General features: G+C 38.0%; 1 long non-coding RNA gene across 1 annotated transcript in view; it reads left to right on the forward strand.

Annotated features, from left to right (window-relative positions):
* The first annotated feature begins 1,489 nt into the window (after positions 1-1,489).
* The window catches only part of LOC122233784, a 78,595-nt gene continuing 64,675 nt past the window's right edge, over positions 1,490-15,409 (forward strand). Inside the window, exon 1 of the long non-coding RNA XR_006211508.1 lies at positions 1,490-1,522. This is a non-coding gene — a long non-coding RNA (uncharacterized LOC122233784). The remainder of the gene's footprint in view (positions 1,523-15,409) is intronic.

Consider the following 15,409-nt stretch of genomic DNA (forward strand, 5'->3'; position numbering starts at 1 on the left):
AACTCTATTCTTACTTTTTGAAGGACAGTGACAGAGTAGGCCTTTGGGGCCACCCCCAGAGCCAGAGCTGTCCTGTCCCTTCCTCTTTCACTTCCTGTTGCGAACAATAAAGGCCATTGGCATAGGGGTGATGGGAAGTGGGGGAGATGGGAGGGTGGAAGGGGGGAATAATCCTATTCCTCTTGCTCAGACTTGAAAATCCAACTCAAAGGATACGTCCTCCTCAGACCTTCCACAGTCCCCTCTTCCTACCTTACCTCACCTTCACCATTCTTTCAGCTAAACTGTCATCCTCCCCCTGAATTTCTGGAATGTCAATTACTCTTCTTTTACAGTACTGATCACCTTGAACCTTATGACATCCTTTAAACCCATGCTTCATCTCCCTTGATAGACTGGTGACTATGAGCACTGTTTGGGCAGGGTCTATGTATGGTTTATATCGATGTCCCCTACAGCACTTAGCACAGTGCCTTTGGCATAGCCGATGCTCAGTAATGTTCAGGGAATCATCCACTTGGCCCTTGCTCCACTACAATTGCCATTCTCCTGAAGTTTGAGGCTCTGTACATGCTCATTGCAACTCTTTTACCTACTTGGAAACCTCTCTCTGTCTTTCCACTCCCTTTCTTTATTCTTTCCCTCTGCAAAGATTCTCATCACTTACCCTTGCTTCCCTGCCCCATCTTCCAGTTAAACCCAAGCAACGGCTCCTTTAGAAATAGGTCCTTTCGGTACCTGCTGATCTCTCTTTCTACCTCCTGCTCTTCCTGAGGTTTATGTCCTTAGATCTACTGATACAGACTGCCCTGGAGGCTCACTGTAACCAGATTTTACTTGTTCAAAAATGATAGGCAGGAAGGCCTCAAAGTACAACTTGCTCCCTGTCTCACCCAGCCTTAGAGAGGGCTCTTCTTGGAACAGAGCCCAACATTAATAACCTGGTGGAAAAGGGAGACAAGGTAACTGCCTTATAATCATGGTGCATTAGCCTTTTTATGTAACTTTTTCTTGTGAGAGGCAAGACCTAACTTGTTCTAGATATAAATCCATATAATAAGCCAGGTTCTACTGTAACATTTACCCATTTGCTAATATCAAAATACAAAATTTGAAGTTATGAAATGTGCCCATGAGGACTGAATACTATCAGTTTGAGTTTTTCTAGCAAATGCATAACACACACACACACACACACACACACACACAGAACTTTTAAGAGAAAATTCTAACCATGACTCTGTGCTATAATTAGAGAGGAAGTGTTTCTGCCACATTCTACCAGTGAGATTCTTGGGCTTAGAGAAGTCTGCTGATGGGTTCAATGGCCTACAGCAAGAAATTGAATCTGGCTAGATCACTTTGTATAGTAAGTGAACTTTCTTTGAACTCTCATCTCTCACTTTCTTACACATGACACCTTTCTTTGAAATCTCATCTCTCAGTTTCTTATATATGACACTTAAATTTCCATTTTTTCCCTTCCTAGGAAGAAAAATTTCACTAGACGATGTGCTGTATGGTAAGTACACTGCACATCAATATAACTTAGCAGACACAACTAGTAGCCTACCCCAAATATGTGCTCTCCTTCCTTACTAACAGGACCCTATGTTATTGGGGGCATCAATATACCCAGCTAAAAGGACAGCTTCACTTAAAAAACTTATGGCCTCATGACTAAATTCTGGACAATTAGGTAACAGCAAAAATGTTATGAGGGACTTGGGGATAGACCCCTTAGAGGTGAACTTAATCAGCTGGGAGGCAGTCCTTTGCCCTTCCTCCTTTTTCTTGTCTGGAATGTGGATGTAATGGCTGGATTCCTCATAGCCATCTTGGACCATCACTAGCTAAGCACAAAGATGGCTGATCTATAACCTAAAAGGAACCCTGATGTCTGATAACTATGGTGCTGCCAAATCAGCCCTAAATATATACCTCCTTCTAAACCTCTTTCACATGAAAGAGAAATAAAATATGTTAGCTAAACCATTGTTATTGTGAATTTTCAGTTATGTACATCTGAATCTAATCATAACTAACTCTAATAACAAATTTTGTTGAGTTCTAAACAGACAAATTAGGATTTCCTTAAATCTTTCTTCCTCTCAAATACATTATAAAGTAACTGCAAGCCAAACTATTTAATATTTAAATAATATCCTTGAGGGTGTTGTGACTTAAAGAGACATGAGGAAGACTCTGGGATGCTGATAAAGTTTGTTTCTTCGTCGGGTGTCTTCATTTTGTGAAAATGCAGTGAGATGTATTTGTGATGTGCATATTCTGTATATATATTTTATACATCAATAACAAGTTTTAAATATATCCATAGTAGCTTTGTCTTTTTGAGTGGAACTACTAATCAGTTTAGTTAGGATTAAAGATTTTAAAAGGTTAAGTCTTCAGAGAACTGTGAAGATTAAATGAAATAATGAATGTAGATGATTCACTTTTAACCTATTGAGTCATGCATCTCATGAATATTTTTGGAGAACCTACTATGCACCAGACACCCAGGGTCAGCTATTACTATTAGCCCTAATGTAATTGCTCATTTGTGTTCCTCCCATAGACTAACTAGCTTCATGGGGACTGAGACTATATGTTTTGCTCATGTTGTACACATAGCTTAACACAATGCCAAGCAAACAGTGCTTCTTAACATAATGAATTACCGAATGAATATGTTATAGGTTAAATAACCTCTTACAAACCACTAGGAGAATGTACCTCAGGTTCAAACTGACATAGAAGCTATCTTTTAGAATTCATTTGTAAATTAGAAGCAATCTAGGGCTCTTCAGCATCAGTATTAAATCAAGAACTACAAGTAAAAATTCCAGCAATTCTCTTAACGCTTCAGAAATTATGTAGTCCAAAATATAAGAGGATGAAAATCATAATGCAATTATCACAAGAAACCATCAAAAGCCCTTAACTACACTAGTTAAAAAGACTGGAACAGATTAACTTCTTGATATCATAATGAAAATGCAAACACTATGACTAACACATACCATATCAAAATAGAACATTTTCATTGCATGGCAAGAGAGAAGAGATGTCTGTGTTTTAAGCAATCAAAGAACAAAATTGAAAATGCAAGCAACTGGAAAATGGCAGTCCATAGAAATTCCTTGTTAAAATACGGTAAATGTATGACTATAAATTTTCTATGTAATTTAGAATATTCTCCTTGGTGGTTTAAAAAATTTGTCTAGATTTCAAAAGGAGAGAAATATCAGTTTGACATCTATAGGAGACCTACTTTAGGGGTACATACTCAGTCCACATCCCTTTCTGTGAAAACTGTCTCTGGGTGCCTGGGTGGTCTCAGTTGGTTAAGCAACTGACTCTTGGTTTCATCTCAGGTCATGATCTCACAGTTTGCAAGTTTGAGCTCTATACCGAGCTTGCACTGACAGTGCAGAGCCTGCTTGGGATCCTCTCTCTCTCTCTCAAAATAAATAAAACAACTAAAAAAAAAAAAAAGAAAGAAAACTGTCTCCTTGGAAAAAGGGCAAGCCTACACTACCAATTTTGTCACACAATACGCCAACCACAACTTATTGGACATCTGGCGAACTCTTCATCTAAGCTGAACCAATCAGAATCTTTCTCATGACAATCTGAATTAGTAGGTCTTGAGTCTGTAGATAATGGTGAGCTAGAGCTTCTAGAACTCAAAGGTCAACTAGAGTTGAGGCTGAGATTAACACCAAAGCTATCCAAAGTTTCACAAAAGCCAAAATTATGAGGGAGCAGAAACTGTTAAGTAAGCAAAAGAAGCCTACTTGAAAAAAAGGAAAATGGAACACATATGCAAAAAAGTACAGAGACAAGGCACTGTGAGTAGGGTGCAGGGTGGAGGAATGAGATCTGTTCCTGAATTTTAATTTCCTATGAAATCTGACTGACATTGTTTCATGCTTTTTAAAAAATCATTAATCAATTAACATTCCTGTCCCTGACCAGTGTCCCCAATCCTACTTTTTATTTGAACAAACAGCACCTATCAGTTGTCAGACATGCATCAAGGAAGGCTACAGTAGTAAACAAAAGAGAAAAAAATCATAGTTATTGGGGTCCAGAGGGACTATTATAATGAACATATAACAGATAACTATAACAGAGTAGTAAATGCAATCATAGAGATGAATGTAAGATATTATGAGAAAAAAATACCTTACTTGGCTTAGGGTTAGCCTCAAACAACATTTTATTCGAAGTAGCTTGAGTGAAGTTTTATATCTTGCAACCAAAAGAACAAAAGAACCTCTGTTTGAACATCTTATTTAAATATATTTATATTGTTTCCCCATGACCCCCACCTCCAAGGAGTGGTTAAGAATGCCAACAACCTACCTAGGTTAGAACTTAGGCCCCACCACTCATTAACATATGAGTTCATATTACAGAATCTCTGTGTGCATTTTTTTCTTTTACCTCATGGGGTTGCTTGAAGACCCAACAGGTAATTCATATGCAGAGCTTTAGAAGTATGCCTGATATTTGATAAGTGGGCATCAATTGTCAGTTGCCATTACTGTTGTTGTTGTCTTGTTGTTGTGGCTGTTATGTTGATCTTTTGTTTGTTGCAATTTGAAACAAGTGTCAGCTGGGAAAGCCTGGGTGGCAGTATTTGCTTGTATTGATTGCCATGCTTAAGGTGGTCCTCAGCTTTGCTAAACTAAATTGTGTTACCATACACAGAGTTATGTTCAGGTTAGCCATACAGATAAGTTGATATAGATATAGGTATTGATATAGATATGTAGACATTAATGTATTAGTTATTTTATCATGACAAATTTTATTGTCAAATAAATAGGAAGTTTTGGTGAAGGTAATGGTTCCACTGACTCCATTACCAGAGATCCAGGCTAACCACTCTCTTCCATTAACATATTCTCTTTACAAGCAGGTAAGAGATTTTTTCCTTAGTAATAATCTCAAGCCAGGCCTGCTCCCTGAGGGTACACACAGACCACCTTGATTGGATTTTGGGTATGCTCAACTCTTCAATCTTACTTTAACAGCATATTTCTTAGATCTGTCATTCCTGCTGATGGGTAATCTCATCCATTAAAAGAACTTTTGAGTCTAATTTTGTTTCTCAGAAGGAAACATTAACTTTAGCTTTAGTCTTACAATCATCCCCAATATGAAAGATCATGTCAACCTTTTATTTTTTTTAATTTATTTTGTTTGATTCATTTATTTATTTAAAAAAAACATGTTTATTTGCTTTTGAGAGGGAGAGGGAGAACAAGAGCGAGAGCAGGAGAGGAGCAGAGAAGAGGGAGACGGAGGATCCAAAGCAGGATCTGTCCTGACAGCAGCAAGCCCAATGTGGGGCTCAAACTTATGAACCGTGAGACCATGACCCAAACCGAAATCAGACACTCAACCAATTGAGCCACCCAGAAAATCTAATGTAACTTAAGGATCCTCTTCCCAGAAAAATGCTCGATAAAATAGTTTTGTATTTGAGAGAGAGAGAAAGCGTGCAAGAGTGGGAGAGGGGCAGAGGAAGAGAGGGCGAGTATCCCAAATACACTCCACGCTCAGCACAGACCTTAATGCAGTGCTGGATCCCACAGACCTGGGATCATGACCTGAGCCGAAATCAAGAGTCAGACACCCAACTGTCATGTCAACCTTTTAAACATAGCTTTATTCCACTTTAAGTTACTATGTGTTTGAGCCATAATAAAATGAATTAATATTCCTCAAGATGAGTTGAGGCTAAAATTGTCTTCCTCCCATCTTCTTGGAATCCTTGCTATTTAGACATCTCCAGAGGAGCAACTGCTTAAAGCTTTGGCTTGTCTACATGAGAGTGCTTGGCACTTAAGTATGCTTTAATAGCTATCACTCTACAGAACAGATGTTTGTGTGTTTCGTGGGCATCATAAATATTAAGAATGATGTTATATGGCTTGGAAAGCACTTCCCATTAATTGTTAATGCTCACTATGTGGATATGAGAGGGAGATTCCTTGGGGGAAAATCAAGATACATTATTATGTCTAACTTTACTGTATTTCAATTTCAAGGCAGAGGTTGAAGAGATTTAGTCACTGACTTCTTGAATATCACATGAAAGTTCTAATTAATGTAATGCTTGGTGTCCCTTGTTCCTTACAGTTCCATAGTGAGATATGTAATGTATAACTATAACAGAGGTGTGGTGGAAGAAGGAAAAGGTGGATTTACAAGCCAGTTCTACCTCTTCTTGACTCAGTCATTATGAACTTAATTAGCCTTTCTGAATTTAGCTATTTAACCTATAAAATAGAGGCTAATAACACCTACCTCATAAGGTTGTTATGATAATTTAATAAAAAATATGTGTAAAGATCTTAGGTCAGTAACTCGATTACGGTTAATTTTGCTTTGTCGTCAAATTAGAGATGCTGTGGACTATGCACCAAAAATGGCCAATGTGTGACTAAATTCTTTGAGTTTTTGGCAACTTCAGATGGCTCAGGATTTCTCATATAGAAGGCTTTGCCCAGTGAGACTACAGATTCTTCGCTGATATCCCACATGCAGGCCTATTGCCTGTTGATCTTTCCTTGTTGCCCATGGCATTTATTCATTCATTTATTGAGGGCCCACTAGAATCATGAAGATTAATATGGTCTCTGAACTAAGCAAGTCCATAGTCTAGGAGGGAACAAAGATGCAAAAACAATGACAATATCATGTGATAAGTATTATCTCTAATCAAGGCGAAGTAGAAGGCTGTAGAAAGACAGAGGAAGCACACAGTTCTGTTTAGCTGACAGACACAGCTGTATGAAGAAATGAGAAATCCAGGCAACAATAGCAGGCAACAATACATATGGGATGCCATGAAAACCAGAAATGTGCTAGTTAACTAAGGTTTCTGTACAAAATTACTTACCTTTCTGGTGAAAGATAATTTGGTTTTGCTACCACCAAAGAAAACAATGCTTTCATGTGGAAATTAAAAACAAAAAACAGGGGTACCTGGGTAGCTCAGTTGGTTAAGCCTCTGACTCTTGGTTTTGGCTCAGGGCTCTATGCTGAGAGCATGGAGCCTGCTTGGAATTCTCTCTCTCCCTCTCTCTCTCTCTGCCTCCCCCTTCTCTCTCTCTCTCTCAAAATAAATAAATAAACTTTAGGGGCGTGTGGGTGGCTCAGTCAATTGAGTGTCTGACTTCAGCTCAGGTCATGATCTCACAGTTTGAGGGTTCAAGCCCCATGTCAGGCCTTGCACTGACAGTGCGGAGCCTGCTTTGGATTCTATGTCTCCCTCTCTCTGCCCCTCCCCCACTTGTGCTCTTCTTTCTCTCTCTCCCTCTCTCTCCCTCAAAAATACATAAACATTTAAAATTTTTTTTAAAAAATAAATAAACTTTAAAAACAAAAAAACAGAGACCTTCTCTCTAGAACTGACCTATGTCTGTTGATTAGTTTTGCCATGAGCAGCTGCAGATGAAGTCAACTGAAATTCTGAAATCAAATCATGCATAACACCAAGCTGTTTTTTCTGGAATGAATTTTAAACTGTTGAACAAAGCCTAAATTTTAAATTCTTTGGTATGTCTCCCAAGTAGTCTGATTCAGTAAATTGCAAAAGAAAATAGAAACGAGAACAGGAATTACAGAAAAATGAGATTTCTTTTTTCCAGAACATTGACTCTACTTTGGCCAGTGAGAGTAAGCCTCTTTTTTTAAAATATAATAATAAAAATATTGGTTTCTCCCTAACTCCACCTAATAAATGTTGAATAAATATTTTAACTGGATTTTTTTTTTCAAGAGGTACTAAATTATTAGTCTATCTGGGACACTCTTGTGTCTCAACCTTTCCCTGAAAGACAAGTGGAATGGGAAAGGCATCACAGAGGAGGTGACTTGTTGCTACTTTTGGGGATAAAGTTTGGGAGGAAGAAGAAGAGAAAAAGAAATGCTCCCTCTTTCCCCAGATTGCCCATATGAAGGCCTCTGATTTCTTACATATGCTGTGTTCTCTCTTTAGTATGGCCTCTCCTACATCTGCCCATTTCACCACCATGCTGGTGAGGTACAAACCATTTGCTTTGCAAGGATTTCTTTTTGGAAATTTCGCCTCTCTCTCTGCCCCTTGTGGGATGCTCTCTTTCTCTGCCCCTTGCTCACTTGTGCCCTCTCTCTCTCTTAAAAAAAAAAGAAAGAAACTTTCCCAAATTGGCAAACCTGCTGAGGTAACTGCCGAGATATTTCTTAGCACATTGTTTTGACCTAAGGTTGTTGTTAGGATTCCTATGTGGTGTTGGATGTTTATTAGGCTCGGGCATGTGTGGCTTTGGCATATCTGCATCCAGTAGAACAATGTAAGGGAAGAAGAGAATATGGCCATTAGCACAGGAATTTAGTTAGTTGCTCTTTTAGGTACCAAGAAGTAGAATCCAGGATCCTCTTCCCTTGTGTTTCAAAGAAAGAGCTTCCCTTTAAATCCTAAAGTGGGGAAAGTGCCTCCAGGTACTAGTTGCTATAAGTCCATTGCTCCACAGAAAGCAGCCAAGGACAGCTGAGTAAGGCTGATGGTCTGAGTGGGGTCCCTGAGCACCAGACTCTGTCTTCCCCATGCTCAGCCAAAAGGTAAGAGTAAAAGCAAAGCCTAGAATTTGACTGCAGCCATGTTCTACTCTCACTGCAAATCCAGAGTCTGCACAGGGGATTTCATCTCACTCCTTTATGCTTTAGACTCCCCTCATACCCTGGCTAGGTGTAGATATAACTCTTTATACTATAGGCCCTGGAAACCCCCCACATAGAGCAAATTCATGTCTTCCTAACTCCTAAGCCTTTTCAGTTTCAAATTCCTCTGAGTACATCTGTAATCTCTGCACCTTGGTCACAAAAGTAGGTTTTATTATGGCCTACTAGGAAAGTTGGGGAAAGTGAAGGGGCCCTTTAAAATCATAGAATATCAGTGCTCTCAGAGGATGGTGTCCAGCCTTCTCATTGTACAGATGGGTAAACTAAGGCCCAGGAATATAGCTTCTCAGTGAAGGAACTAAGATTCACACCCAGGACTCTTCATCTGAATGCACTTTCCACTCTTCCACCCTGACTTCCATACAAAAAATGCTGCTATAGAAATCAGAACATTATAAGGAAGGAAGATTTATATGGCAGGCTGGTATGGTGAAAGAGCCCATGAGTCAAAGTGGGAAGAATTGAATTTGATTCTGATTATAATTACTGGGTATATAATGTTTCTGAATCCAAGTCTCACTTTCTCCATCCACAAAATGGGCTAGTTCTATTATAAGACTGTTGTGAAGATGAAACCACTTTGTAAATCACAAAACATACAAATAAGGAACTCTACATAAAGGGTCTGAGTTGGGGAGAAGTCAGGAAGTGACACCTTACAAGTTAGGTGTTAGGGGTCTGAAATTATGTGCAAAGTGTTTTGTGTTTGTGCATTTTTCTGGGAAGGGGATCCATAAGTTACATTAGATTTTTGTTTCCCAGAAAAGATAATGAATAGTCACTGATTTTAGTACTCAACACCACTATCATTGATCTGAGAACTGTTCTAGTTCTACAGAAAGATGAATAAAATGTAATCCTTATGCTAGAGAAACCATTTTTGAGGAATTCATGAAATTGCCAGATAAAACACAGGTTGCCACTTAAATTTGAATTTCAGATAAAAAACAGAATTTTTAAAGTATAAGTATGTCCCATGTAACATTTATCTGAAATTCAAATTTAACTAGGAATCCTGTATTTTTATTTGCTAAATCTAGCAACCTTAGAAATTTACTCTCATCAGCAGAGAAAAGGTGACTTGTGTTTCAGTAAGCTTGCCTTCCAGATCTTGTTGTAACACTTTCCGGTTGGCAGAGAGTAGGATGGGGATGATAATGTGTTCAAGAAGCAAAAATGGAAGTCACGGTGGGGCACATTAAAGATTAGACACCTTAGGGACCATTTTGAATTAAAGCATGTTACTCTCTTGATGCCATAGCAGGAAAAGATTCAAGCTTTGTGTAATCTGAAATCTATAAAATGTTGGGGACTCTCTTTAAGAAAAATAATGCAAAGTTGCAAGAAAAAATTTAAGTATAAAAATATATGTTTATTTAAATGAGAAAAAAACTCACAATGAGCTATTGGAGCCTTGATGGCTCCAGAACAGATGGAACAGAGCTTGACACAACTTCCAGAGTAAATCTGGAGGTAAATTGTGATTACTTTCATTTGATTCCAGTTCTTAGCACAGTGGCAACTACTTATTCCCCACCCCTCTGCCTCACTGTAGGGAGACATGTATGTGTTCCTGGCAGCTATGCATGGTGTGACCATTTTACCAAAAGGACCCTGTTCTCCAAATATCAGGGATCTGTGCTCTAATCATTGATTATCGTTTCTGATCACATATATGCAGATAATGAAACTGTGGCCCTTATTTTTGCACACACATATCCCATTGTTGCAAGGCCCTCCCCTGCTGGCTGAAATGATTTTTAGGGGACTTAATGGGTCAGTACCTTTCTTTCCCCTTATTTTTTCTTTTTAGCCATTTTGGTAGCCACACAGTGAAGAGTAGGATATTCAAAAGCAACCACATATACAGGGATGCCTGGCTGGCTCAGTCAGTGGATCATGTGACCCTTGATCTCAGGGTCACGAGTTCAAACCCCACACTGGCCATGGAGCCTACTTAAAAGAAAAGAAAAAAAAAGAAAAGAAAATAAAAGAGAAGAGAAGAGAAAAACAGAAAAGAAAAGAAAAAAAAAAGAAAAGCAACCACATACACAGAGGAAATTAGAAAGTCATCATGTGTGCCCAGAGAAAGTTACAGGCTAAGAAAGAACCTGAGAAGATCTTATGTGTACATCTTATGGTAATCCTTATCACAAACAGAGCCAATAATAATAAGCACGTCCCCCCAAACTAGAACCTAAAACAGCAAACCCTGGTAAAGGAAGAAAATCTAATTTCCAGAGTTACCACTTATTAGACTCTAATTATTACAGTATTAGATTCAATGTACAACTTTCAACAGAAACCACCACAAGGTATACAAAGAAACAAAATAATATGGTCCATTCAAAGGAAAATAGCAACAGAAACTGTCCCTGAAAATCCAGTGATGGTGAATCTTCTAGACACAGACTTTAAAACAACTGTCTTGGGGTGCCTGAGTGGCTCAGTTGGTTAACTGTCCTGACTCTTGGTTTCAGATCAGGTCATAATCTCATTGTTTATGAGTTTGAGTCCCATGTCAGCCTCCACAGCTGGCAGCATGGAGCCTGCTTGGGATTCGCTCTCTCCCTCTCTCTCTGTCCACCCCCTCCCCCCACACACACTGTCTCTGTCTCTCTCAAAATAAATACATAAACTTTAAAAAATAAAATAAATAAAACAACTGTCTTAAAGATGCTGAAAGAACTAAAGAAAGATATGGAGAAAGTCAAGAAAATGATGTATGAAACAAAATGGAGTATCAACAAAGAGAAACCTTAAAGGAAACCAAAAAGAAATCTGGGAGTGGAAAAGTACAATTGGGGTGCCTGAGTGGTGCAGTCAGTTGAGCATATGACTCTTGATTTCAGCTCACAGTTCATGATATCAAGCCCCATGTCAGGCTCTGCACTGACAGTGTGGAACTTGCCTGGGATTCTCTCTCTCTCTCCTCTCTCTCTCTCTCTGCTCCTAACTGCTGCCCCTCTCAAAATAAATAAGTAAACTTTTAAAAATTCTTTAAAAAAAAAGAAAGAAAAATGCAATAATTAAAATGAAAAGTTCAATAGAGGGATTCACAAACAGATTTGATTAGGCAGAAGAAAGGATCTGTGAACCTGAAGCTAAGACGATGGAAATTATTGAGTCTGAAAAACACAAAGAAAAAAGATTGAAGTGAACAGAGCCTAAGGGAACTGTGAGATATCATCAAGAGGACCAACATATACATTGTGGGAGTCCTAGAAGGCAGAGAGAAAGAGGCAGAGAGAATATTTGAAGAAATAATGGCTAAAAACTCCCCAAATTTCATGAAATACATGAATATAAACATCCAAGAAGCTCAATAAATGCCAAGATGAACTCAAAGAAACCCACACCAAGATACATTATAACACTGTCCAAAGACAAAGAGAGTATTTTGAAAGCAGCAAGAGAGAAGTAACTTGTCACATATAAGGGATCCTTAATCAGATTATCAGCATATTTTTCATCAGAAATCTTGGAGGCTAGAAAGCAGTGAGCTGATATATTCAAAGTGCTAAAAGTAAAAAAACAAAAAACAAACAAAAAAAACCCAGTCAATGAAAAATCCTATATTTGGCAAAACTGTCCTTCAAAAGTAAGGGAGAAATTAAGACATTCCCAAAAAAAAAAAAAAAAAAAAAAACTAAGGAAGTTTGTGACCACTAGACCTGCCTGCAAGAAATACTAAAAGGAGTCCCACATCTTGAAATGAAAGGGCACTATACAGTAACTTGAAGCTATATGAATAAAAATCTTGGTAAAGGTAAATACAAAGGCAATTACAGAAACTGGTATTACTAAAACAATGGTGTGTAACTCCACTTTTTGTTTTCTACAAAATTTAAGAGACTAATACATTAAAATATTATTTGTTTATGTTTTGGGATACATAGTGTATAAAGATATAAGTTTACAACAACAATTAAAAGAGGTAGGGACAGAGTTGTTAAAGGTGCAGAGCTTTTTATATGTTATTCCAGTTAAGCTGGTATAAATTCAAACTAGAGTGTGTTATGACTTAAGTTATAAAATGTTAAATGTTGGAGCGCCTGGATGGCTCAGTGGTTTGAGTGTCAGACTTTGGCTCAGGTCATGATATCACTGTTCATGAGTTCAAGCCCCATACCAGGCTCTCTGCTGTCAGCTCAGAGCCCACTTCAGATCCTCTGTCTCTCTCTTTCTCTGCCCCACCCCAACCTGTGTGCACTCTCTCTTCCTCTCAAAAATAAATACTAAAAAAAAAAATGTTAAATGTAATCACTATAGTAGCCACACACACACACACACACACACACACACACACAACTAGTTAAAGAATATACACAAAATAGGGGCACCTGGGTGGCTCAGTTGATTGAGCATCCAACTCTTGGTTTCGGCTGGGGTCATGATCTCACAGTTCATGAATTCAAGCCCACATCAGACTCTGCACTGGCAGCATGAAGCCTGCTTGGGGTTCTCTCTGTCCCTCTGTCTCTGCCCTTCCCCTGCTTGTGCATGCTCTCTCCCTCTCTTTCAAAATAAATAAACATTTTGAAAAGTTAAAGAAAAGAATATACACAAAATAAAATTATAAAGAAATTTGAATGTTTAACTACCAAAAAAATCAAACTAAACATATAAGAAGGCAATAATGCAAGGAATGAGGGTCAAAAAAGCTATAAAGCATATAGATAACAAATAGCAAATGACAGAAGTAAGTCTCTCCTTACCAGTAACTATTTTAAATGCAAATGGATTAAATTCTCCAATCAAAAGACAGATTGGCATAATGGATTAAGACACATGACCCAACTACACACTGTCTACAAGACTCACTTAAGTCCAAAGACATAAATAGGTTGAAAGTGAAAGGATAGAAAAGGCTATTCCATGCAACAGTATAATGGTTGCATAATGTATAACATCAGACAAAATAGACTTTAAACAAAACAAAACATAAAAAGGTTACAAGAGACAAAGAAGGACATTATATATAAATAGGAATTTTAATACAGCAAAAATATAACAATTATAAACATCCATGCTCCTAATGACAGGCCATCAAAATATATGAAGCAAAAATTGAGAGAACTGAAGGGAGAAATAGACAATTCTACAATAATATTGGAGGCTTCAATATCTCATTCTTGATAATGAATAGAACAACTGGATAACCACATGCAAAAAAAAAAAAAAAAATGAAGTTGGACTCTTACCTAACACCATATACAAAAATTAACTGACAATGTCCTCAACAAGATATTAGACAACTGGATCCAACAACACATTAAAAAAATTATTTACCACAACCAAGTGGGATTTATACCTGGGATGCAGGGCTGGTTCAATGTCCACAAAACAATTAACGTGATTCATCACATCAATAAAAGAAAGGTCAAGAACCATATGATCCTCTCAAAAGACGCAGAGAAAGCATTTGACAAAATACAGCATCCTTTCTTGATAAAAACCCAGAAAAAAGTAGGGATAGAAGGATCATACCTCAAGATGATAAAAGCCATATACGAGTGACCCAATGCTAATATCATCCTCAATGGGGAAAAACTGCGAGGTTTTTCTTGTTCCTGACCCCTAAGGTCAGGAACAAGACAGGGATGTCCACTCTCGCCACTGTTATTCAACATAATATTGGAAGTCTTAGCCTCGCAATCAGACAACACAAAGAAATAAAAGACATCCAAATCGGCCAGGAAGAGATCAAACTTTCACTCTTCACAGGTGACCTGATACTCTATATGGAAAACCCAAAAGATTCCACTAAAAACTGCTAGAACTGATTCATGAATTCAGCAAAGTTGCTGGATATAAAATCAATTTACAGAAATTGATTGCATTCCTATACACCAACAATGAAGTGACAGAAAGAGAAATCAAGGAATCAATCCCATTTACAGTTACACCAAAAACCATAAAATACCTAGGAATAAATCTAACCAAAGAGGTGAAAAATCTATACACTGAAAACTATAGAAAGCTGATGAAAGAAATTGAAGAAGACACAAAGAAATGGAAAAAGATTCCATGCTCCTGGATAGGAAGAACAAATAGTGTGAAAATGTTGATACTACCCAAAGCAGTCTACATATTCAATGTGATCCCTATCAAAGTAACACCAGCATTCTTCACAGAGCTAGAAAAAATAATCCTAAAATTTGTATGGAACCAGAAAAGACCCCGAATAGTAGGCAAAGCAATCCTGAAAAAGAAAACCGAAACTGAAAGCATCACAATTCCAGACTTCAAAGTTGTAATCATCAAGACAGTATGGTATTGGCATAAAACCACTTAGATCAATGCAACAGAATAGAGAATCCAGAAATGGACCCACAAACGTATGGCCAACTAATCTTTGACAAAGCAGGAAAGAATATCCAATGGAATAAAGACAGTTTCTTCAGCAAGTGGTGCTGGGAAAACTGGACAGTGACATGCAGAAGAATGAACCTGGACCACTTTCTTATACCATACACAAAAATAAACTCAAAGTGGATGAAAGACCTCAATGTAAGACAGGAAGCCATCAAAATCCTCGAGGAGAAAGCAGGCAAAAGCCTCTTTGATCTTGCCTGCAGCAATTTCTTACTCAACACGTCTCCAGAGGCAAGGGAAACAAAAGCAAAAATGAACTACTGGGACCTCATCAAAATAAAAAGCTTCT

The sequence above is a fragment of the Panthera tigris genome, chromosome E1, assembly GCF_018350195.1.
Source record: "Panthera tigris isolate Pti1 chromosome E1, P.tigris_Pti1_mat1.1, whole genome shotgun sequence".
NCBI lineage: Eukaryota > Metazoa > Chordata > Mammalia > Carnivora > Felidae > Panthera > Panthera tigris.